Source organism: Muntiacus reevesi, chromosome 10 (genome assembly GCF_963930625.1).
Source record: "Muntiacus reevesi chromosome 10, mMunRee1.1, whole genome shotgun sequence".
Lineage (NCBI taxonomy): Eukaryota > Metazoa > Chordata > Mammalia > Artiodactyla > Cervidae > Muntiacus > Muntiacus reevesi.
Genome location: NC_089258.1, coordinates 14,210,126 through 14,234,445, shown reverse-complemented (window position 1 = coordinate 14,234,445; position 24,320 = coordinate 14,210,126). Strand labels below are relative to the sequence as shown.

The following is a 24,320-nucleotide window of genomic DNA, read 5'->3' as shown; positions in this document are numbered from 1 at the left end:
AAACTAAAATCATGACATCTGGTCCCATCACTTCATAGGAAATAGATGGGGAAACATTGGAACAGTTGCTGACTTTATTTTTCTGGGCCCCAAAAATCACTGCAGATGGTGATTGCAGCCATGAAATTAAAGATGCTTACTCCTTGGAAGGAAAGTTATGACCAACCTAGACAGCATATTAAAAAGCAGAGACATTACTTTGTCAACAAAGGTCTGTCTAGTCAAAGCTATGGTTTTTCCAGTGGTCATGTATGGATGTGAGAGTTGGACTATAAAAAAAGCTGAGCACAGAAGAATTGATGCTTTTGAACTGTGGTGTTGGAGAAGACTCTTGAGAGTCCCTTGGACTGCAAGGAGACCCAACCAGTCCATCCTAAAGGAAATCAATCCTGGGTGTTCATTGGAAGGATGGATGTTGAAGCTGAAACTCCAATACTTTGGCCACCCTATGCAAAGAGCTGACTCATTTGAAAAGACCTGATGCTGGGAAAGATTGAGGGCAGGAGGAGAAGTGGACGACAGAGGATGAGATGGTTGGATGGCATCACTGACTCAATGGACATGGGTGTGGGTAGACTCAGTGAGTTGGTGATGGACAGGGAGGCCTGGCACGCTGCAGTTCATGGGGTCGCAAAGAGTCAGACCCAACTGAAGCAACTTAGCACAGCACAGCACAAAACTATAACACATAGGACCTCAGTTAACACTACAAAAGTGATTTTTCAGCAAATACTTAAAAGGACCTGAGTAACAGAACATATTTTCTCTAAAGAAATACATAGTTTAGTTGCTTCCTTTGCTAGTAAACAAACTTAAGCTTGCTCACATTTGTCACCACAAAAATGACTTTCTTCCTAAAGCCAAGGTGCCATGATGAATGTCACTCAAGTACGTAGCTCTCCACATAAGCTCTGCTGTGGATCTACCTACATTGAACTAGGCACACTTCAAACAAGCATAGACCTCTTTAGCTTGCAGAGAATATTTTCAAGAACATGTTTAACATCTCATTCCTTGATACAGTTACAGATCTTGCTAATTCTGTTCCAAATTCTAGATAGGGTTCCTTTTGTAGATCCTTTTAATTAAAAAAAATTTTTGTTGTTGTTGTTACCATTATCCAACACACTAACTTCCTTACTTACAAATTTAATAGATTATCTAATCCCTGAATCCAATTTATTTGGTAAAGTGGGTATTCCTTAATTAAAGAAGGCTGAAGGTTCTTGGTTATTTTTATTATGTGCGTACCTTGCCCTGTTTTTTGAAAGCACCTGTAAAATTGTAATCTTACAATTCTAAGTCATAGATTTAAAAAAAAAGTTAAACCTTAAAAATGTTTCCTCTAAAAAATATTTTGCAACACCTTAAATATCTATGAAAAAACTTCATTCATTCCTAAATTCAAGAAGTTAACATCCACCAAGACACGCTAATACTAACGACAAAAATGGAACTTTGTAAAAAAAAAAAAAAAGATGCCTTCCATTTAAGTGGTTTAAATGCAGCGTAGAACTGATTTGAACCCAATCAAACACTGTATGGAACTGATTTTGCTGGTAGTGAGGGATCCAAAGAAAGATTCCTTTTTTTATGTGACTACACCTAGAAAATAATATTCTAGGCTTTGTTTAGTGGTTTTACATTCCTTACGAAGACTCAGTTTTTAAAAATTCTCTGCATTTTGAACAGAATCTTGAAATAATTGAGCAAAGACCTGTTAAAAAAAACCCAGGGTTTTTCCCCTCCAGGTCCTTCCTGCGGTCTACGTGAAGCCCGCGACACGAGCTTAAGACAGCCTCAGTAGGACCCCTCGCCTATGCCCGCCCCAACGGACCGACTTCCGGCCGAGCCTGGGCCCGCGTCCCGCCCCACGAGCACGAGATTCGTCGGAATTTTCCCGCGAGGCCGCCGGGGTGCAGGGTCGCTGGCCAAGCCCCAGAGTGCACTGCGAATACGTGCGCGCGCGGCTCAGCTGCCGAGCAGCCGCGGGAAAATTCCAAAAAAGTCAAAACAAAACACAAAAACCAGTACGAGGCAAAGTCAAATTTTCAAGCCACAGAACCCTGGCGGTTGGCAGCCTTTCCACCACTGCCCAAACTGCTGAAGTTGCTCTGGCGCGGACCACCCGGTAAGAGAGGCCGCAGAGCGCGAGTGAAGGCGTCTGCCTCCCTCGGGGGTCTGGCCGACACGTCAGCTGGGGGGTGTGGGCTGGGGTAGGGGGAAAGACTCGCGAGAACGTCCGCTGCGCTCACCGCATCTAGGTGAGTGAGTAGGGATCGGGCCCTGAGTTGGGGCTGCGAAGTGGGTAGGGGTTTGAGATGGGGCCAACCCTGGGGGGCGGGGCCGTAGGCGAGGGGCGTGGTCAGAGGGCGGGGCAGGCTCAGGGGGTGGAGCCGACCGAGGGGTCGAGCGGAAGGGAGCCCCCCCCCACAGAGCTGTGGGAACTGGGGATTGCCGTTTTGCTTCTTTCTGTTCATTGAGCGGAGGCAGCTATGTCTTCTTAAAAGGACAAGAGCAAAGGTGACTTTACCCTGAATCCTTGGACGTTGTGAAAAGCTCGCCATTTAAAATTCATCACCCTTTAAAGCTGGCCGCCTGCTCTCCGCACCGCCCCCCGGCCCCAGGGTGCTGGGTGGTGGGGGCCCAATTAGAGGAGCCCGGGGCGGTTTGTTACCCTTCCTGCTTTCGCAGACCAAATAGCGTCCAGAGCCTTTGGGAGGTGGGTTTTTTTGTTTTGTTTTGTTTTGTTTTTGTTTTGCGGAGAGGTGGGTACGTTTGTTTAGCTTGCTTTTTCGGTAACTTTTTACGTGGACGCGTTTATAACATGAACCCTCTATGGTCATGTTGCATGGGCTGGAAACGTCCGAAGAGGGAAAAAAGATTTGGAGTTTTAAAAACATAGGAAATTTGGGACCAGAATGTCAAGGAAAGGCTGAGGAATTTTCCAGCAAAGACCTGTATGTGCTGCTGTGTTTGTAGTAATCTGAAATTGTTGGAAAGCTCTCGGGCTCCTGGTTTCATTCTAACCCTTTTCCCATTTAGTGAATCTTAACTGAAATGTCGTTGACTTATTTATCACATGAGCAGGGCACTTTTGGGCCACCAAAATTCAGTTCTTTCCGGATGTCACTCACCTTTAGTGATGTGCAGCTCAAAACATTTTTTCATTACTTCCCTCAGGAGGAGAGGAAAGATTGTTACAAATGGTAGAATTCATACCATGTGTTGGGATCACCTATACAAAAACTTTGATAGAAAACATAATCATTGTGAGTTTATCCATTAAACTTAAAATGCTATTTCAATCTAATATACTGCCCTAGGTTCACAGGGAAGTAAGTCCTCATATACGTTATTCATATGTGTACAAGAAAGACTGCATCAGAAAAGAATTTGCTTTTCCTAGTTATATCAAAGCCCTCTTTCCAGCAGAGTAAAAGTTAGATCTTGCTTCTTTAAAATTGAGCTAATTATACCTTGGTATATTATATATTTTAATTCATTCTTTTCATTATTTAGTCATGTACCTCTTGATTTCTTGAAAAGCACTTACTAAGCAAACATGGTTTTGGAAGATCTGAGTTTTCTATTCTGTAATAAAAAACATTAATTTGATTGATTGGCTGAATGTGAAAGATGTGGTGCTGCTTGTATGTGAAACTGTGCGTATACATTTTAAAATAAATGGTACTTTTAACTAGTTCCATATTTCAACAAGTAGTTCCAGTAACAATTATACAAATTTTGTGTTTATGAAAACCAGTTAAAGTTAGGCCAGCCTGGCCAGTAAAAAGTTAGATTGATTGTCCAGGCCACAGAGACAGCCTAGGAAACCTCGCATCAGTGGCAGTTTCAGGTTGGTAGTGGTGGAGCCTCGAGTCAGCCTGGAAATCAGCATCAAATGTATTATTATTATTTTAAAATTGAAGTATAGCCAATTTGCAATATTGTGTTAGTTTCAAGTTACAGTGTTTTTGCATATTATACTCCATTATAGGTATTACAAGATGGTGGGAATAATTTCATGTACTATACCATATAGTTGCTTATCTATTTTATATGTGGGTAGTTTGTATCTGTTAATCCCATACTCCTAGTTTGCCCCTCCCCCCTTTCCTTCTCTGCTTTGGTAACCACAAATTTGTTTTCTATATCTGTGAGTCTGTTTCTTTATCTATGAGTCTTTTTCTGTATTGCCTATACCTTCATTTTTATTATTCTTTTAGATTCCACATATAAGTGATACTATACAGTATTTGTTTTCCTCTGTCTTATCCATTTCACTAAGCACAGTATCTTCCAGGTTCATCCATGTTGCTACAAATTTCATTATTTTTTATGGCTCAGTAATAGTACACTGTTTTTATATAATCCACATCTTAATCCAGTCATCTCTTGATTGGGTACTTGGGTTGTTTTTATATCTCAGCTATTGTAAATACTGCTGCTATAAATATTGGGATGCATGTACCTTTTCAAATTAGTGTTTTTGTTTTTTCCAGAAACATACACAGAGTGGATCATATGGTAGTTCTATTCTTAGTTTTTTAAGGAGCCTCCATACTGTTTTTCATAGTGGTTGGCACCAATTTATATTTCTACTAACAGTGTAGGAGGGTTCCCTTTTCTTTACATCCCTGACAACATTTGTTATTTGTAGACTTTTTGATAATAGCCTTTCTGATAGGTATGAGGTGATACCTCTTGAGGTTTTGATTTGCATTTTTTATAATTAATGTTGTTGAGCATCTTTTCATGTGCCTGTTAGTCATCTGTATGTCTTCTTTGGAAACATGTTTATTTAGGTCTTATGCCCATATTTTGATTGGGTTGTTTAGTTTTTGATGTTCAGTGGTATGAGCTCTGTACCTTTACCTATTGTCATTTGCATAATTTGCAAATATTTTCTCACATTCTGTAAGTTGTGGTTTTGTTATCTTGATGGTTTCCTTTGCTGTGCAACAGTGTTAAAGTTTAATTGGGCTCCATTTTGGAGAAGAGAATGGTAAACCACTCCAGTGTTCTTGCCTTGAGAACCCCATGAACAGTATGAAAAGGAATAAGATGTGACACTGAAAGATGAACCCCCCCAGGTTGATTCAGTTCAGTTGGTCAGTTGTGTCTGACTCTTTGCAACTTCATGGACTGCAGCATGCCAGGCTTCCCTATCCATGAGCAACTCCTGGAGCTTGCTCAAACTCATGTCCATCAAGTCAGTGATGCTATCCAACCATCTCATCCTCTGTCCTCCCCTTCTCCTCCTTCCTTCATTGTTTCCCAGCACCAGGATCTTTTCCAGTGAGCCAGTTCTTCACATCAGATGGCCAAAGTATTGGATTTTCAGCATCAGTGTCAGTTCTCCCAATGAATATTTAGGACTGATTTCCTTTAGGATTGACCGGTTTGATCTCCTTGCAGTCCAAGGGACTCTCAAGAGTCTTCTCCAACACCACAGTTAAGAAGCATCAATTCTTCTGTGCTTAGCTTTCCTAATGGTCCAACTCTCACATCCATACATGACTACAGGAAAAACCGTAGCTTTGACTAAACGGACCTTTGTTGGCAAAGTAATGTCTTTGCTTTTTAATATGTCGTGTAGGTTTGTCATAACTTTTCTTCCAAGGAAAAGCGTCTTTTAATTTCATGGCTACAGACATCATCTGCAGTGATTTTGGAGCCCCCCAAAATAAAGACTGTCATTGTTTCCATTGTTTCCTCACATATTTGCCATGAAATGATGAGACTGGATGCCGTGATCTTTGTTTTTTGAATATTGAGTTTTCGGCCAGCTTTTTCTCTCTCCTTTTTCACTTTCATCAGGAGGCTCTTTAATTCCTCTTCAGTTTCTGCCATAAGGGTGGTGTCATCTACATATCTGACGTTGTTGATATTTCTCCCAGCATCTTGATTCCAGCTTGTGCTTCATCCAGTCCAGCACTTTGCATGATGTGCTGTGCATATAATTTAAGTAAGCAAGGTGACAGTATACAGCCTTGACATACTCCTTTCCCAATTCGGAACTAATCCGTTGTTACATGTCCAGTTATAACTGTGGCTTCTTGACCTGCATACAGATTTCTCAAGAGGTAGGTAAGGTGATCTGGTAGTCCCATCTCTTGAAGAATTTTCCACAGTTTGTTGTGATCCACACAGTCAAAGGCTTTAGCATGCTCAGTGAAGCAAAAGTAGATGCTTTTGTGGAATTCTCTTGCTTTTTCAATGATCCAGTGTATGTTGGCAATTTGATCTCTGGCTCCTCTGCCTTTTCTAAATCCAGTTTGAACATCTGGAAGTTCTCAGTTCATGTACTGTTGAAGCCTGGCTTGGAGAATTTTGAGCACTACTTTGCTAGTGTGTGAGATGAGTGCAATTGTGCGGTAGTTTGAGCATTCTTTGGCATTGCCTTTCTTTGGGAGTGGAATGAAAACTGACCTTTTCCAGTCCTGTGGCCATTGCCGAGTTTTCCAAATTTGCTGGCATATTGAGTGCAGCATTTTAACAGCATCATCTTTTAGAATTTGAAATACCTCAACTGGAATTCCATCACCTCCACTAGCTTTGTTCATAATGATGCTTCCTAAGGCTCACTTGACTTTGTACTCTAGGATATCTGGCTCTAGGTGAGTAATCACACCATTGTGGTTATCTGGGTCATGAAGATCTTTTCTGTAAAGTTCTTCTGTGTATTCTTGCCACCTCTTCTTAATATCTTCTGCTTCTGTTGGTCCATACTGTTTCAGTCCTTTAATGACACTCTAGGTTTGTAGGTGTCCAATATGCTACTGGGGAGGAGTGGAGAGATAGCTCTAGAAAGAGAGCTGGGTCAGAATGGAAATGACACTCAGTTGTGGATGTGTCTGATGGTAAAAGTAAAATCCGATGCTGTAGAGAACAGTACTGCATAGGAACCCGTAATGTTAGGTCCATGAATCAAGGTAAATTGGTTGTTGGTCAAGCGGGAGATGGCAAGAGTGAAAATTGACATTTTAGATATCAGTGAACTAAAATGGATGGGAATGGGCAAATTTAATTCAGATGGCCATATATCTACTACTGTGGGAAATAATCCCTTAAAAGAAATAGAGTAGCCCTTATAGTCTACAAAAGAGTCTGAAATGCAGTACTTGGGTGCATTCTTTTTTTTTTTTTTTTTAAATTTTTCAGTGGGTTTTGTCATACATTGATGTGAATCAGCCATAGAGTTACACGAATTCCCCATCCCAGTCTCCCATCCCACCTCCCTCTCCACCCGATTCCTCTGGATCTTCCCAGCCCAACAGGCCCGAGCACTTGACTCATGCCTCCCACCTGGGCTGGTGGTCTGTTTCACCACAGATAATATACATGCTGTTCTTTCGAAACATCCCACCCTCCCCTTCTCCCACAGAGTTCAAAAGTCTGTTCCGTACTTCTGCGTCTCTTCTTCTGCCCTGCATATAGGGCCATTGTTACCATCTTTCTAAATTCCGTATATATGTGTTAGTATACTGTAATGGTCTTTATCTTTCTGGCTCACCTCACCCTGTATAATGGGCTCCAGTTTCATCCATCTCATTAGAACTGATTCAAATGAATTCTTTTTAACGGCTGAGTAATATTCCATGGTGTATATGTACCACAGCTTCCTTATCCATTCATCTGCTGATGGGCATCTAGGTTGCTTCCATGTCCTGGCTATTATAAACAGTGCTGCGATGAACATTGGGGTGCACGTGTCTCTTTCAGATCTGGATTCCTCAGTGTGTATGCCCAGAAGTGGTATTGCTGGGTCATATGGTAGTTCTATGTCCAGTTTTTTAAGAAATCTCCACACTGTTTTCCATAGTGGCTGTACTAGTTTGCATTCCCACCAACAGTGTAAGAGGGTTCCCTTTTCTCCACACCCTCTCCAGCATTTATTGCTTGTAGACTTTTGGATAGCAGCCATCCTGACTGGCGTGTAATGGTACCTCATTGTGGTTTTGATTTGCATTTCTCTGATAATGAGTGATGTGGAGCATCTTTTCATGTGTTTTTTAGCCATCTGTATGTCTTCTTTGGAGAAATGTCTGTTTAGATCTTTGGCCCATTTTTTGATTGGGTCATTTATTTTTCTGGAATTGAGCTTCAGGAGTTGCTTGTATATTTTTGAGATTAATCCTTTGTCTGTTTCCTCATTTGCTATTATTTTCTCCCAATCTGAGGGCTGTCTTTTCACCTTACTTATAGTTTCCTTTGTTGTGCAAAAGCTTTTAAGTTTCATTAGGTCCCATTTGTTTATTTTTGCTTTTATTTCCAATATTCTGGGAGGTGGGTCATAGAAGATCTTGCTGTGATTTATGTCAGAGAGTGTTTTGCCTATGTTCTCCTATAGGAGTTTTATAGTTTCTGGTCTTACATTTAGATCTTTAATCCATTTTGAGTTTATTTTTGTGTATGGTGTTAGAAAGTGTTCTAGTTTCATTCTTTTACAAGTGGTTGACCAGTTTTCCCAGCACCACTTGTTAAAGAGATTGTCTTTTTTCCATTGTATATCCTTGCCTCCTTTGTCAAAGATAAGGTGTCCATAGGTTCGTGGATTTATCTCTGGGCTTTCTATTCTGTTCCATTGATCTATATTTCTGGGGTGCATTCTTAAAAATGACAAAGCAATCTCACTTGGTTTCCAGAGCAAGCCATTCAATATCACGGTAATCCAAGTCTATGCCCCAGCTACTAATGCCAAAGAAGCTGAAGTTGAATGCTTCTATGAAGACTTAAAGACTTCTAGAACTTACACCAGGAAAAAAAAAAAAAGGATGTCCTTTTCATCATAGAAGGTTGGAATGCAAAAGTAGGAAGTCAAGAGATACCTGGAGTAACAGGCAGAATTGGCCTTGGAGTACAACATGAAGCAGGGCAAAGGCTAATGGAGTTTTGTTAAGAGAACACACTAGTGATAGCAAAAACCCTTGGCAGTAACACAAGAGATGACTCTGCACATGGTCATCACCAGATGGCCAATATTGAAATCAGATTGATTATATTCTTTGCCTCTGAAGATAGAGAAGCTCTATATAGTCAGCAAAAAGACCTGGAGCTGACTGGCTCAGATTGTGAACTCTTTATTGCAAAATTCAGGCTTAAATTGAAGAAGGTAGGGAAAACCACTAGGTCATTCAGGCATGACCTAAATCAAATCTCACGATTATACAGTGGAGGTGATAAATAAATTCAAGAGATTAGTTCTGGTAAATGAGTGCCTGAAGAACTATCTTCATAACATTGTACAAGAGGTGGTGATGAAGACCATTGCAAAGAAAAGGAATGCAGGAAGGCAAAGTGGTTGTCTGACGAGGCTTTTCAAATAGCTGAGAAAATAAGAGAAGCAAAAAAGCTAAGGAGAAAGGGAAAGATATACCAAACTGAAGCTAGAGTTCCAGAGAAGAGCAGCGAGAAATAAGAAAGCCTTCTTAATTGAACAGTGCAAAGAAGTAGAGGAAAATAATAGAATAGGAAAGACTAGAGATCTCTTCAAGAAAATTGGAGATATCAAGGAACATTTCATGCAAAAATGGGCATGAGAAGAGACAGCAATGGCAAGGAGCTCACAGAAGCAAAAGAGATTAGGAAGAAGTCACAAGAATATACAGAAGAGATACACAAGAAAGGTCTTAGTGACCTGGATAACCATGATGGTGTGTGGTCACTAACCTAGAGCCAGACATCTGGAGTGTGGTATCAAGGGGGCCTTAGGAAGCATTGCTACCAACAAAGCTAGTGGAGGTGATGGAGGCCCATTTGTGTGTTTTTGCTTTTATTTATTTTGCCTTAGAAGACTGATCTAACAAAATACTGCTGCATTTGTGTAAAACTGTTCTACCTCTGTTCTGTTTTGGGAGTTTTAGGGTTTCAGGTTGTAAACATTTAGGTCTTTAAACCATTTTGAGTTTATTTTTGTATGTGATGTGAGGAAATATCCTAATCTCATTGTTTTACATATGGTTGTGCAGTTTTCCTAACACCAGTTATTCAAGAGACTTATTCTCTTGAATTATTCATTTTTCATGAATAATTCTCTTGAATTCATCATTAATTAATTATTCATTAATTCAATGATTATTCATTAATTCAACAATTCATTAATGAATAATTCATTTCTTGAATTATTCATTATTCATGAATAACTCTCTTGAGTTATTCATTTCTCTATTGTATATTCTTGCCTCCTTTGTCATAGAGTAATTGACCATTGGTGCATGGATTTGTTTGGGGCTCTGTATTCTGTTTCATTGATCTGTGTGTCTGTTTTTCTGACAATACCATGCTGTTTTGATTACTGTGGCTTTGCATTGTAGTCTGAAGTCAGGGAAGGTTGTGCCTGCAGCTTTGCTTTTTTTTTTTCTCAGGATGCTTTGGCAATTCAGGGTGTTTTTGTGGTTCCATATAATTTTAGGATTATTTGTTTTCATCCTGTGAAAAACATTAAGGGTATTTTGATAGGGATTACATTAAATCTGTAGATTGCTTTGGATAGTATGGGCACTTGAATAATTTTAATTCAGGTACTCCAAGCACATGAGTTATCTTTCCGTTTCTATTTTATTCCCCCTTTTCTTTTGAATCATTTCAGTTTCCTTCATCACTGTTTTATAATTTTCAGAGTATAAGTCTTTTACTTCCTTTGTAAGTTTACTCATATGTTTATTTTTGGTGGTGCAATTTTAAATATGCTTGTTTTACTTTTTCTGATGTTTCATTATTAGTGTAACAGATTATTAATACAACATATTTCTATATATTAATCTTGTATCCTGCAGTCTTGCTGATTTCATTTATTCTTATAGTTTTGGGTGGAAACTCTAAGGTTCTATATAGAGTATCATGTCATCTGCAAATAGTGACAGTTTTACTTGTTTCCTTCCAATTTGGATACCTTTTATTTATTTTTCTTGTCATTGCTGTGGCTAGGACTGCCAATGGAAATGACAGGAGAGAGCATCTTCATCTGGATTTTTAATTTAGCTGAAAGGCTTTCAACTGAAATGGTTGAAACTTTTAATTTTATTTAATAGTTGGGTATTAATTGTGTTGGCTGTGGATTTGTCATAAATGTTTCTTGTTAGGTTGAGATATATTCCCACCATATCCAATTTTCATCATGAATGAATGTTGAAATTTGTTTTTCTGCATCTATTGAGATGATTGGACTTCTCCAGTGGCGCTGTGATACTGTAAATAGGCATCCACGGTGGCACTGCTGCCTTACCAGGCCCACACCCTAGACCCTCTTGTCACCTCTGTGTCCACAGATCGAGTCTTTCCCCAGGTCTTGGCTATTCGAGAGCCGGGGCCAAGCTGTGACATGGACAGAGAAGGGGCAGGGAGTTTTCTCAGAGTGGACTGGGGAATGTGGAGAGGGAGCAGCCTCTAAGACAGACCTCCCTCCTCCCTGTCTAGTGGTGAGGCAGTACCTATGCACCTCTTACTAGTGGAGTCTTCAGTCTTTCTATCTGTCCTGGTAGTAGCCAGGGGGGCTTGTCTCATCCATATAGGTCCCTCGGACTGGGACACCCATTCTGTGGCTTGACCCACTCATTTTCACAGGCTAAGTGTCTGCTTGTGTGATCTCCCTTTTCCTTTTAGTCCCCTCCCAGGGGCATAGATCCAGCCCACTACTCTTCTTTCTGTCCTGCCTGATTATGTGTGTGTCGTTATTATAGCTTTGGTTTTATAGGAGTTCTTCTGCCAGTTTCCAGTTAGTTTTCCTTGAGAATTGTTCCACATAGAGATGTATTTTTGCTGTATTTATGGGGGAAGGTGACCAGCATGTCCTTTAATTCTGCCATCTTGATCCCCCCCCAAAATGGATTTATTCAATTTTATTTTAGGCTGGGGTATGTACATTTTCTGTTTTTTGTTCATAGAGCTTGAATGACTGACCTTTTAGTATGAAAGAAAATCTATAAAAGAAGTGCATTGACTTTGCAGTGTTTTAATAAAAATGCAGTGGAAGTAAGAAGGGAAAACTTGAAAAGTTAATCAGAAAATAGATAAAATAGATAAAAAGGCAAATCTTGAGCATTTTAAAATTTCTACTAAATATCACACTTTTTTGGGGGCTTTCTTTTTTAAGAACATGAAAAATACAATCTCTGTTTTTACATATCTTTATTTTACTTTGTTTGTAGCTGTAATGGGAAGAACATTTACCTTAAAAAGATAGCCCAAACCCATGTAATAATGGTAGCAAGCCTATCACTACCCCATGAAACACATCTAAAAAAAAGAGACATTTTTGGACTGATTTTTGAAGAGACTTTGTAGAGTTACCTGGTCCATTCATTCTCTTAGGCTCTTCAATAAACTCTGCTGAGTGTGTAGAAAACATTTACCTGTTAAGATAGGAACATCCATAATCTTTCTGTTACATATCTCTAATAACAGGAAAGCAGAGTTCATATAAAAATCACCTTTTGGAAACTGTATCCTCTTTTCTAAATAATTAAGTGATTTTTAGTAAATTGAGAAGATTTTTGAGATTATACAGTGATCACAGCAATTCAGTTTTAGAAATTTTGCATCACCTTAATAAGTTTGCCTCTGCAGATTTTGTACTCAGATCTGGTGCTGGCTTTTAGCCTCAGGCAACCATTGATTTGCTTTCTATCACTATCAATTAGCCTTTTATGAACATTTCAGAGAGATGGATTTATGAAATAAGTGCCATCTTATGCCTGGTTTCATTTAGCATAATGGTTTTGAGATTCATCCATGTTGTAGCATGTATCCGTAGTTTGTTCCTGTTTATTGGTAAATAACCATTGTATGACTATACTGCATTTTCTTTATCCATTCATCAGTTGATGGACATCAGTTGTTTTTACTTTTTGACTATTATGAATAATGCTGCTATGAGCATTCATGTACAAGTCTTTGTGTGGACATACATTCTTATTTTTCTTGGATAAATACCCATGAGGAAATTACTGGGTTGTGTAGTAGGTTCAAGGTTTAATTTTTTAAGAAATAGCTAGACTGTTTTCCAGTATGGCTGTACCATATCATGTTCCCACAAGTGTTGTGTGAGTTTCAGTTTTTCCATATCTTCACTTGTTATAGTGTCTTTTTTCATAGCCATCTTAGTGTGAAGTAGTATCTCATGTTAGTTTTAATTTGCGTTTCCCTATTGACTAATGATGTTGAACATATTTTCATGTACTTATATACTGTTCCTATGTTGTCTTTGAAATATCTACTGAAATCTTTTGTCCATTTTTACGATTGGTTTGCCTTCTCATTGGGCTGTACACATTCTTTGTGTATTCTGGGAACAAACCCAATATATGTTTTATAAATTATTTCAGGAAATAATTTAGTACCCAGTCTGTTACTTATCTTTTAATTTTCTCCGTGGTATCTTTTGAAATCCAAGTTTTTATTTTGAGGAAGTTCAGTTTATCAGTTTTTGTTTTTTTTTTTTAACAATGCTTTAGGTTTATGTTCAATTTCTGTTAACTTTCGTGTATGGTATGCAGTATGGGTCCAAATTCATCTTTTTTGTGTATATGGATATCCAGTTGTTTTAGCATTACAGTTGTTTTAGCATTATTTGTTGAGGAAAATTAAAAAGATCCTTTCCCCATTTAATTGCCTTTGCACCTTTGTCAAAAATCAAGTGACTATAAATTATTTCTAGACTCTCATTTCTGCTTGAATCATTATTATGCCTCTTCTCGTAACGTACCAGCACCACAATGTCTTGATTATATGGTATCTTTGTAGTTAATTTTGAAATTGGGTAGTATAAGTCTGATATTTTTTTCTTTTTCAAAATTGTTTTGGCTATGCTGGTTTCCTTAGATTTCCATATAAATTTTTTTTATCACTTTGTCATTTTTTCAAAAAAAGCCTACTGTGATGGATTTTTATAGAAATTGCATATAATCTGTAGATTTGTTTGGGGGAGAATTGCTGTTGCCATCTTAACATGAACATGGACTGTCTTTCTGTTTTGTATGACATTTCATTTCTCTTAGCAATGTTTTGTAATTTTCAGTGCACAAGTCTTGTCTTTCTTTTGTTAACTTTATTTGAAGTGTTTAATTTTTTTGTGCTTTTGTGAGTAGAATTATTCAGATTTTGTTTTTGGATTGTTCATTGCTAATATGTAAAAATATAATGATTTTTATTTAAATATCTTGTGTCCTGCAACCTTACTTTACCATTAAGCAGGGGTTTTTTTGCGTGTGTGTGTGTGAATTCCTTAGAATTTTCTACATACAATATCATGTCATTTGTGAATATAGACAGTTTTACTCATTATATCTCAGTTCAGTTCAGTCGCTCAGTCATGTCCGACTCTTTGCGACCCCCATGGACTGCAGCACGCCAGGCTTCTTATCCATCACCAACTCCTGGAACTTGTCAAACTCATGTCCATCGAGTCGGTGATGCCATCCAGCCATCTCATCCTCTGTCGTCCCCTTCTCCTCCTGCCTTCAATCTTTCCCAGCGTCAGGGTCTTTTCCAATGAATCAGTTCTTTGCATCAGGTGGCCAAAGTATTGGAGCTTCAGCATCAGTTCTTTCAGTTAATATTCAGAACTGATTTCTTTTAGGATTGACTAGATATATCTTTGTATCTAGATGTCTTTGATTTTTTTTTTTTTTTGTCTTGTCTAGAATCTCCAATACGTTGTGAAAAGAAGTAAGGAGTGTGGATCTTATTGACTTGTTCCTGATCTTAGGGGGAAAGCATTTAATCTTGTGTGCCCCATGCACAGTGAGGCCAAACAAAATTGAAAGGTTGGTGTTTGGAGCAGAGAAAGGTTTATTGTAGGACCATGCAAGGAGACAGGTGGCTTATTTCTCCTCCCAACCCCCCAAGTCCTAAACTCCCTGAAGGGTTACAGCAAAGCATTTTTAAGGACAAAGTGAGGAAATGGTGCCCTTGTGAAATGTTGCTGAACCATGAAAGACGCTGGGATTCTTAGCCTCCGGAGAAGAATTCAGTCCGGGACTAGAGACGAGGCTTGATCACTCAGAGCTTTTGTGTAGTAAAATTTTATTAAAGTATAAAAGAGATGGAGAAAGCTTCTGACATAGACATCAGAAGGGGGGCAGAAAGAGTGCCCGTCACTAGTGTTAGCAATGGAGTTATATACTTTTAATTAGTTATTACAGTGAATCAAAAGAATGTCTGGTGGTTGTAAAGACCTTATTAGACCTATTCCCATAATTTACACTTTAAGATAACAGGGTTAGCCAGAAGGGTTTTTTTTTTCAGAGACTGTCCTCAAGCAGGACATTGTTACATAATCCTAAGGAATGTAGAGGGGAAAGAAGTTTGTCCTTTCCTCCTCCTTGAAAATTCCAGACCCCCCTCTCCTTGGGGACCCCCGGACTTCTTATGAACCCACCCAGGAGCTGTCTCTCCCTTGGGTGGTTGTTGCAGACTGCTGGTGCAGGCATTCTTTGCTCCTGCAACTGACCACGTGGTCATGATGTTGTTGTAAACCTCCAACAAAGGTTATTCCCGCTTCTGCAACTTTTTATCTGTATATGAACGGACTTTTAAAGATCAGCCTTGGAAATAGGCTATCCTATATATTTCAGGCTATCCGCAATCATTGTTAACTAAAGCAAAAGAAATAGGTCTAATGTTGATTCAGATTTGTTCTTCCCTATTACTCTTTTACCAGTAGGAATGACAGTAGCACTGTGATCATTTCAGAAATGCCCTTTCAGAAAGTTGGGGAACTTTCCTTCTGTTCCTAGATTGTTGAGCGTTCCTATCATGAATAAATGTTGGATTTTGTTAGATGCTTTTCTGCATCTATTGGGATAACCATGTGGTTAGTTACTTTATTCTATTAATATAACTCATTACATTAATTGATTTTTTAATGCTATACTGGCTTTGCATTCCTAGGATAAATCCCACTTGGTCGTGGTATATAATCCTTTTTATGTGTTACTGGATTTGGTTTAGTAATGTTTTGTTTAGGATTTTGTGTCTGTGTTTTTGAGGAATATTGGCAGGTAATTTTCTTATGTTGTCTTTGACTGATCTTATGGTAATTCTGGCATTTTAATATGAGTTGGAAAGTGTTCTCTCCTCTTTACATTTTCTGAAAGAGTTTGTAAAGGATTAGTATTATTTCTTCTTTAAATATTTGGTGGAATTCATCCATGAAGTTATCTGTTCATGAATTTTTCTTTATCAGAAAAATTTAAATGACAACTTCAATGTCTTTACGTGTTACGGGTAAATTTTGATTTTCTCTTTCTTCTTGAGTAAGTTTTGGTAAATTGCTTCTCTCTAGGATTTTTTCCCCCCCTATTATCTAAGTTGTGTTATTTGTTGGCATAAAAGTGATCCTATAGAGTCAATGATGATGCCTCCTGTTTAATTTCTGATTGGGGTAGTTACTATCTTTTTCTCTTCTTGCTCAGTGTAGCTAAAACTTTATTGGTTTTGATATTTTCAAGAACCAACTTTTTGTTTCATTGATTTTACTTGTTGTTTTTCTGTTTTCATTGATTTCCACTGTAATCTTTGTTATAGCTTTCCTTCTGCTTGCGTTAGGTTTAGTTTGTTGTTCTTTTTCTAGTTTCTTAAGTTGTTTATTTGAGACCTTTATTCTTTTCTAATACAACTGTTCAGTTACAAATTTCTCTTTAAGCACTGCTTAGGCTGCATTCCCCAAATTTTGATATGTTTATGTTTTTGTCATCAGTTCAAGATATTTTCAGTTTACTATGTGATCTCTTTTTTGACCCATTGGTTATTTAGCAGTGTGGGTTTAATTTCCAAATATTTCAGGATTTCATGTGTGTTTATTACTGATTTCCAAATTTAAGTCCATTGTGGTCAGAACATGTGCTTTTAAAATTTATTAAGGCCTGTTGTTTGATTGTATAACAACTATCAACTGTATTTCTGCCCAACAAGATAAAGCTATTCTTACAAGTGAAGAATTTTTTTTCTTTCTCCAAATGAGCAAATGCACAATTCCAAGAGTCATTGTATTAATTACTTACTCTATCACATTTCAAAATCAGCCATGGCTTAGTCGCTCAGTCGTGTCCGACTCTCTGTGACCCCAGGACTGTAGCCCACCGTGCTCCACTGTCCATGGGGATTCTCCAGGCAAGAATACTGGAGTGGGTTGCCATGTCCTCCTCTGGGGGATCTTCCCAACCCAGGGATCGAACCCAGGTCTTCCGCATTGCAGGCAGATTCTTTACCATCTGAGCCACCAGGGAAGCCCAAGAATACTGGCGTAGGTAGCCTATCCCTTCTCCAGGGAACCTTCCTGACCCAGGAATCCAACCGGGTCTCCTGCATTGCAGGCGGGTTCTTTATAAGCTGAGCTGACTCTATGACTCAACTATTCCATTGCTACATGTATATACACCAGGATGTGTAAACCTGTGCTCCAGGAGCGTCATTCGAAACAGTAAAATCGCCGGCTGGTCGAGGCCACTGTCGCGCTCCTCCTCCTCCACCGAGCGCCGGCAGCCTGGGCACGCCCGCAGGGGCAGGTGTAGCACGCAGTTGCCCTTGGGCACCATGGACAGGGCCAGTTTGCTTGCAGTCTTCACTCCACTAAGAACGAAGAGTCCTTCCGGGCTCCCCTTCTGCACAGGAGACAGTAACCCCCAGTGGGGTGGGCTGGTGGTCTGTGATTCATGCCAAAATTAAAACGAGTCTCTAGACACTTTCTAAAATCAGCCAGAGTCCCACTGAATGCTCAGTTGTGTAAAGACAAAATTGTAAAGCCATCTTCTAACAACTTGTCCATAAAATGAAAATGGTAAGGAAAGAGAAGAAAATTTGCTAACATACGTGTGTGTATGTGTGTGTGTGTGTGTATACATATATATAAAATAATGTATATTAATACATATATATACACATACACATATAATGAGCAAATAGAAAATATGTAAAACTGTTACAATCCTTGTTCCTCTAGTTGATCACAAGGCCATAATTGATATCCATGACTTCTTGATACAACTTATTCCGTATTTCCTTGGCCCTCAGCCAGAGCCTTAGATGGTTAAAGTTTCTTTGCCCGGTAAATGAGCAAGCCTTTACCCTGAAGGATCTGAGCTTCAGAGCCTTCTCTTGCTCTGATTCTACTCAAAGCAGGCAGCTTTACCCATGACTCTATAGATGGTCACAATAGTGCATTCAAATGTGATATGTGTTGCATTCAAAATTCAAAGAAATTACTGCACAACTGTGCCTCTTTTCCTGATAGGTGGTGCATTTTAGAGCAGCTTATATTTCACCTTGTAGAGTATATATCTTGCATGCTCCAGATCAAGAATCAGCAAACTATAGCCTGTGGGTCTGATTTGGCCTATTACCTGTTTTTGTGTGACTTGTAAGCTAAGAATTTTTAAAAAATATTTTTAAGTGTTTGAAAAAAAAAAGAAAGAATATATGACAGAATCCCTAAAGCCTAAAATATTTACTATGTGGCCCTTTATAGAAGAAGTTTGCTAACTTCTGCTTCAAGCTATTAAACCCCATTTACTTCACTGAGGTGTGGGACCCATGAGTTCCTCTGGGGTGTATTGGCATGTGTGTTAATAAGGCATCTAAAGTACTTTGTCATTTCCTGTTCATCAGATCCAGTCAGCTTGGTTGTGTTCAAGTAGTAGACCAGTGTGATGTTTTGCGTCCTGCCAGGACAAGTGCCTCTCCTCCTGCAGCCCTCTGACTTCCGCAGTGTCCAGCTCCCGTAGCTTGAGTGATTCCTCAGAGCTCAGCCCCCGCTGCCTGGCTCCTGGGGCCTGCAGTTCCCCTAGCAGGCTCCTGGGCATGTGCTGCTCCGCTGGTGCCCAGTCCCATGTGCAGTGGGGCCAGGAGCACTTAGTTGCCTGCAGCTTGCCCCATCATTCCCCTTGGGTGATTTTTTTTTAATAGAGTGCCTCTATTGAGACACTTCCTTGCGACCAGGTTTTCAGGCACCGTGTAGGGTAGGTATCTGGCAAGTTACAAAAGGTGGATTTCCATCCAGTTCTACTGGCGCAGCATCCGTAGAGGCTTCACTGTTGTTTGGGGAGCTGTGACTGTGTCCTCTCCAATAAGGTCTAGGTCTTACTGGGTGCCTGGTGGGTAGGGTCAAAGGGGGTGTTGTCCTTGGGTCCTGGATTCCAGCACGAGGAAGTAGAGGGTGCTCTTTATATCTGCTATTCCTATATTCTTTAGATTTCTTTTTAATTTTGACTAGCCAGTCTCCTGGTTAACTCAGTTATAGTGAATAATTCTTTATATTTGATTTCCCTTATTCAAACTGCTGTGTGGTTTTTTCCTTCTGATTGGACCCAGGTTGATCTATTATCTTTGTTTCTAACTTCATAAGAGATAGTAAATGGTGAGAGTAATTAGCTTATTCATTTTCTTGAACTGTGAAAGTAAAACTTTAGAATTATTATCACTTCCAAATCACAAAAGGTAGGTTTTGATGAGATTATGTCATGCTTCTGCATAGTGATGAATTGGGATTTATAGTTCTTTGCTTCTTCCAGGCCTTTGAAAAATAGAGTATAGGTATCAAGGGAAGTGGGGTTAGGGAGTAAGAGGGAAGGGGAAGAGGAAAGGAATTGGTGCTGTGGTCAGTGTTATGGCATCCAGTGGGTAGGACCCTGGATGGCATGACTTTACATCTGTCTGGCTATACTTATTATCTTTTATCCCATGATTTTCATTTTTCAGATTTTTAGGACTGTAGTTTTTTTCATTTTCCTTTAGAAGCCCAATGCTGATTTTGTAATACAGAATATATATTATATGTAACATTTTTAATGTTTAATCTGTTTTTGTATAATCTGAGATCTGGAGTCAGATATTCTGGTAACTAACCATAAGACAGTTAGAGACTGCTGTTTTTTACATACACATGCAATTATTCAGGGCAGGCATTATTTAAACATTTGAGTTTGGCTCTGTGATCCCTTACCTAGTCAGCTTTGAAGGTGCAGAGTTGCCAAACACATTTTCTTTCATGGGAATTTGGAGGGGCTCTTTAGGTTAATGACTTCCAACACCCTCGTGGAGCTGGTTCCTTTGTTGTTGTTTTTTATTCAGAGTAATCACATTGTACGTCCTCCTTGTACTTAACCCTGATCCCATTTCTCTGATTCTGTTTGTACATTTACGTGCTGTACCTGTAGATTTCCTCACCAAGCCCTGATTGCTTGAGGATCATTTCTGGTCTTTGTGCACTGTTGTTCATACTGTTGTCTTACGTCTGTGTGCTGTATTTCCACCACTCTTCGCCTGCTGCTTCACGATTGCTGACCTTGTTGGGTGCCTACCCAGCATCTTTTCTTGCTTCTCTCCTTCCTGACAGTGCCTGGAGTTTCTTTCAGAAGTCACTGTTATATAGACTCCGGGGGATACCAGTCTCACTACTAGCTTCTCTGGTAGACTCTGGTTGTCTTAAACAGTCTGCCTTAAATTAGTAAAATTTGCATGGTCACAGTCATTGGTTAGGGATGGGCATAAGTTTAAGCAAATGCAGTCTGAAAAACATCTGAGGTCTTTTACTTGGGCTATTAGAGCAGAAGTGTATACTCTCTTTTTAGGTGGTATGTTGTATAGTGGGACACCTGTAATGACTTGAACTATTTTGCTGTCATTAGGGGAATAGGATGGAGGTGGATCAATCATGAGGTCTGCCCTATCTTCAGATTTGCCAGTTTCTTATTTTCTTTCTTTTATAAAATTATTTATCTTTTGATTTAGTAATACATACAAGTGATATAAAATTCCCCATAGTACAAAAACCTAAATCTTGAACAGTTACCTAGTTGCCTTCCACAGAGCTTATCATTGTAACCCTAAAGCATATATTTTCTCCCTAAGTTGTATCAAAGCCTTCCTGTGTTTAGTGATACTAGTTAGCACTTGAGTGCTATGCTTAGGGGGCATTTTAAACAGCCCCCTGTGGAACTGCTGGATCACATGGTAGTTCTATTTGTGATTTTTTGAGGAATCTCCATAGCGTTTGTCATAATGGTTGTACCAATTTACATTCCCACTAACAGTACACAAGAGTTTTCTTTTCCCTACATTCTCATCAACACCTGTTATTTCTTTTTTTAAATAATAGCCATTCTAACGTGTGAGATGATACTTCATTATGGTTGTGATTTGCTATGATTTGGCTGTAATGGGGATGTGATTTGCCCTGATGACTAGTTATATTGAGCAGTTCATGGACACTTAGCCATCTGTATGTCTTCTTTGGAAAAATATGCAGGTCCTCTGCCTATTTTTTGGTTGGATTGTTTGGGTTTTTTTGATGTTGAATTTGAGTTTGTGTATTTTGTATATTAACTCCTTATTGGATATAGGATTTGCAGATATCGTCTTCCAATCAGTAGGTTACCTTTTTGTTTTGATGGTGGGGAGCTTTAGGGTGGGAAAAATTTTAGTTTGATATAGCCCCATTGTTTGTTTTTGCTTTTGGTTCCCTTGTTTTAGGAGTCCACCAAAAAAAAAAAAAAAAGTCACCAGTGTCAGTGAAGTTACTGCCTACATTTTTCTCTAGGAACTTTATGGTTTCAAGTGTTAAATTTTTTCCCTTTCCAGTGTATTGAGATACAATTGACATCTTGCACTCTGTAAGTTTAAAGTGTATAGCATAATGATTTGACTTATATGCATCATGAAATGATTATCACAATGAGTTAAGTGAACATCCATCATCTCATATGGATACAAAATATTAAAATATAGAAAATAATTTCTTTCTTGTGATGAGAAATCATAGGACTTACTCTCATAACACCTTTCTTGCATACCATAGTACAGTGTTAATTATATTATCATGTTGTACATTACATTCCTAAGACTCATTTACCCTTTTTCTAACTTTTTTTGAAGTATGATTGACGTACAATATTTTATAAGTTTCAGGTGTACAACATAGTGATTTGCAAATTTAGAAAGATGGTAACGATAGCCCTATATGCAAAACAGAAAAAGAGACACAGAAGTACAGAACAGACTTTTATACTCTGTGGGAGAAGGTGAGGGTGGGATGTTTCGAAAGAACAGCATGTATATTATCTATGGTGAAACAGATCACCAGCCCAGGTGGGATGCATGAGACAAGTGCTCGGGCCTGGTGCACTGGGAAGACCCAGAGGAATCGGGTGGGAGGGGGATCGGGATGGGGAATATGTGTAACTCTATGGCTGATTCATATCAATGTATGACAAAACCCACTGAAAAATAAAAAAAAAAAAAAGAAAAAAAAGTTATACTCTGTTTATAATTATAAACTATTGGATATATTCCCTGTGTTTTCTAGTATTTATTTATCCTATAACTGGAAGTTGTACCTTTTGATTGCTTTTATCCAGTACCCTTCCCCCCCCCCCCCCCCCACCTCCTGCCTCTGGTAACCACAAACCTGATCTCTTTTTCTGTGAGTTTATTTGTTTTTGAAGAATAACTGACTTACAACACCCTGTTAGTTCCTGTTACACAAAATAAAGTTTTGGTATTTCTGTACTTTTCAAAATGATCACCATAATAAGTCTAGTTATTATGTTATCATACAAAGATATTACAAAGATCTTTGTGATATCACAAAGATATTACACAGTTACTGACTCTATTCCCCACACTGTACATCATCATCCAGTCTATCTGTGATTATTTTAAATTGCTGATCTCTTAAGTTCTAACACATTTTAACAATCCTTCGTTTTTACTGTTTTTGACATTTTACATATTTTTGTGTTTTGTATCTCTTAATTACTTATTGTGGATATAGATGTTTTATTGTTTTTGTCTTTAACCTTCCTATTATCTTTATACATGGCTGATTTACTACCTTTACTGTGTATTTGACCTTATCAATGAGACTTTTGCTTTTGTGATTTTCGTGTTTCTAGTTGTGGCCTTTTTTTCATAGAGAAGTCCCTTTGGTATTTGTTGTAAAGCTGGTGTGGTGGTGCTGAACTCAGCTGCTTGACTGTAAAACTTTTGATCTCTGCTTTAAATCTGAATGAAAGCCTTGTCAGTAGAGTATTATTCCTGGTTGTAGGTTTTTCACTTTCATCACTTTGAATATATTGTGCCGCTCCCTGCTGGCATGTTGAGTTTCCGTTGAAGTTAGCTGATAGCCTTATCGGAGTTCACTTGTTCTTAACTTGTTGCTTTTTCCTTTCTGACTTTATTAGTCTCTCTTTATCTTTACTTTTTGTCATTTTAATTACAATGCGTGGTTGGGTTGACCCTGTTTGTTACTTGGTACCTCCTGAACCTGGCTGGATATCTGTTTCCTTTCCTAGGTTAGGGAAGTTTTCAGCTATTGTGTCTTGAAATGTGTTCTCTGTCCTTTCTTGCTCTCCTCCTGTGATTCCTATAATGTGAATGTTAGTATGTTTGATGTTTTCCCAGAGGTCCCTTTTTTCTTTTTTCTATTCTGCTTCAGTGATTTTCACTACTCTCCTTCAGCTTGCTGGTCCATATCTGTGTATCTTTTCTAATTTATTTTTGATTCCTTCTAATGTATTTTTCATGTATTCTTCATGTCTGCCTAGTTCTTCTTTATATTTTCCAACTCTTTGTTAAAAAACTTCTGATTTCTTGATCTTTTCATCCAATTTTCTCCTGAGTTGTTTGAACATTTTTATAATCATTACCTTGAACTTTCTATTGAGTAGATTGCCTTAACTTCTGTTGAGCAGAATGCCTTAACATAATTTTTCTTCTGGGGTCTCATTTTGTTCTTTTGTTTTGAACATATTCCTTTGTTGCCTCATTTTGCTAATTTGCTGTTTTTATTTCTATATATCTGGTAGGTTGGTTCTATTTACAAACTTTGGAGAAGGACCTTTTGTTGGAAATATCCTATGTGTCCCAGCAGTGCCTTCCCTTCTTGTTACCAGAACTGTGTACTCTAGGGATGCCCTCTGTATAGGCTGTGTGGGTTCTTCGGTTGTGGCTTGCTGATTACTGTGGGCACGCTGGTAGGAGTAGCTGGCCCTGGTCCAGCTGGTTGCCAGGTCTGACCTTGTGTGCAGGCTGCCAGCCACCGGTGGATGGCACTGGGTCCTAGGATGGCTGGCTGCATGGCCAGAGGAACCCCAGTCCTGATGTTGGTGTACTGGTAGCTGGTGCTGGGTGTAAAGTATTTGACTGTAGAACCCCTGGTATCCAGCAGCTAGTGTCAGCCTGCTTAGGTGGAGCAGTGGTCCGGGGACCCCAGGATTGCTGTCTCCCCATTGGTCCTGGCTGGTCCCAGAGCTAGTGGGACCCCTGGGGTGGAGCCCCATTCTGAGGTCTCTGGCTGCAGAGCCCTGGGGGTCCCAGGGTAG

At 39.1% G+C, this 24,320-nt stretch overlaps 1 protein-coding gene across 5 annotated transcripts in view; it reads left to right on the top strand.

Annotated features, from left to right (window-relative positions):
- Positions 1–1,958: 1,958 nt before the first annotated feature.
- The window catches only part of FANCC (FA complementation group C), a 308,295-nt gene continuing 285,933 nt past the window's right edge, over positions 1,959–24,320 (top strand). For 2 of the 5 annotated variants that reach the window (XM_065947302.1, XM_065947299.1), the window contains exon 1: positions 1,959–2,131. The gene's annotated coding sequence lies outside the window, so the exon portion shown is untranslated. Of the gene's footprint in view, positions 2,132–2,232; positions 2,265–2,585; positions 2,723–24,320 lie in introns of those variants that run through there. The other 3 variants (XM_065947304.1, XM_065947301.1, XM_065947300.1) reach the window with 2 other exon arrangements.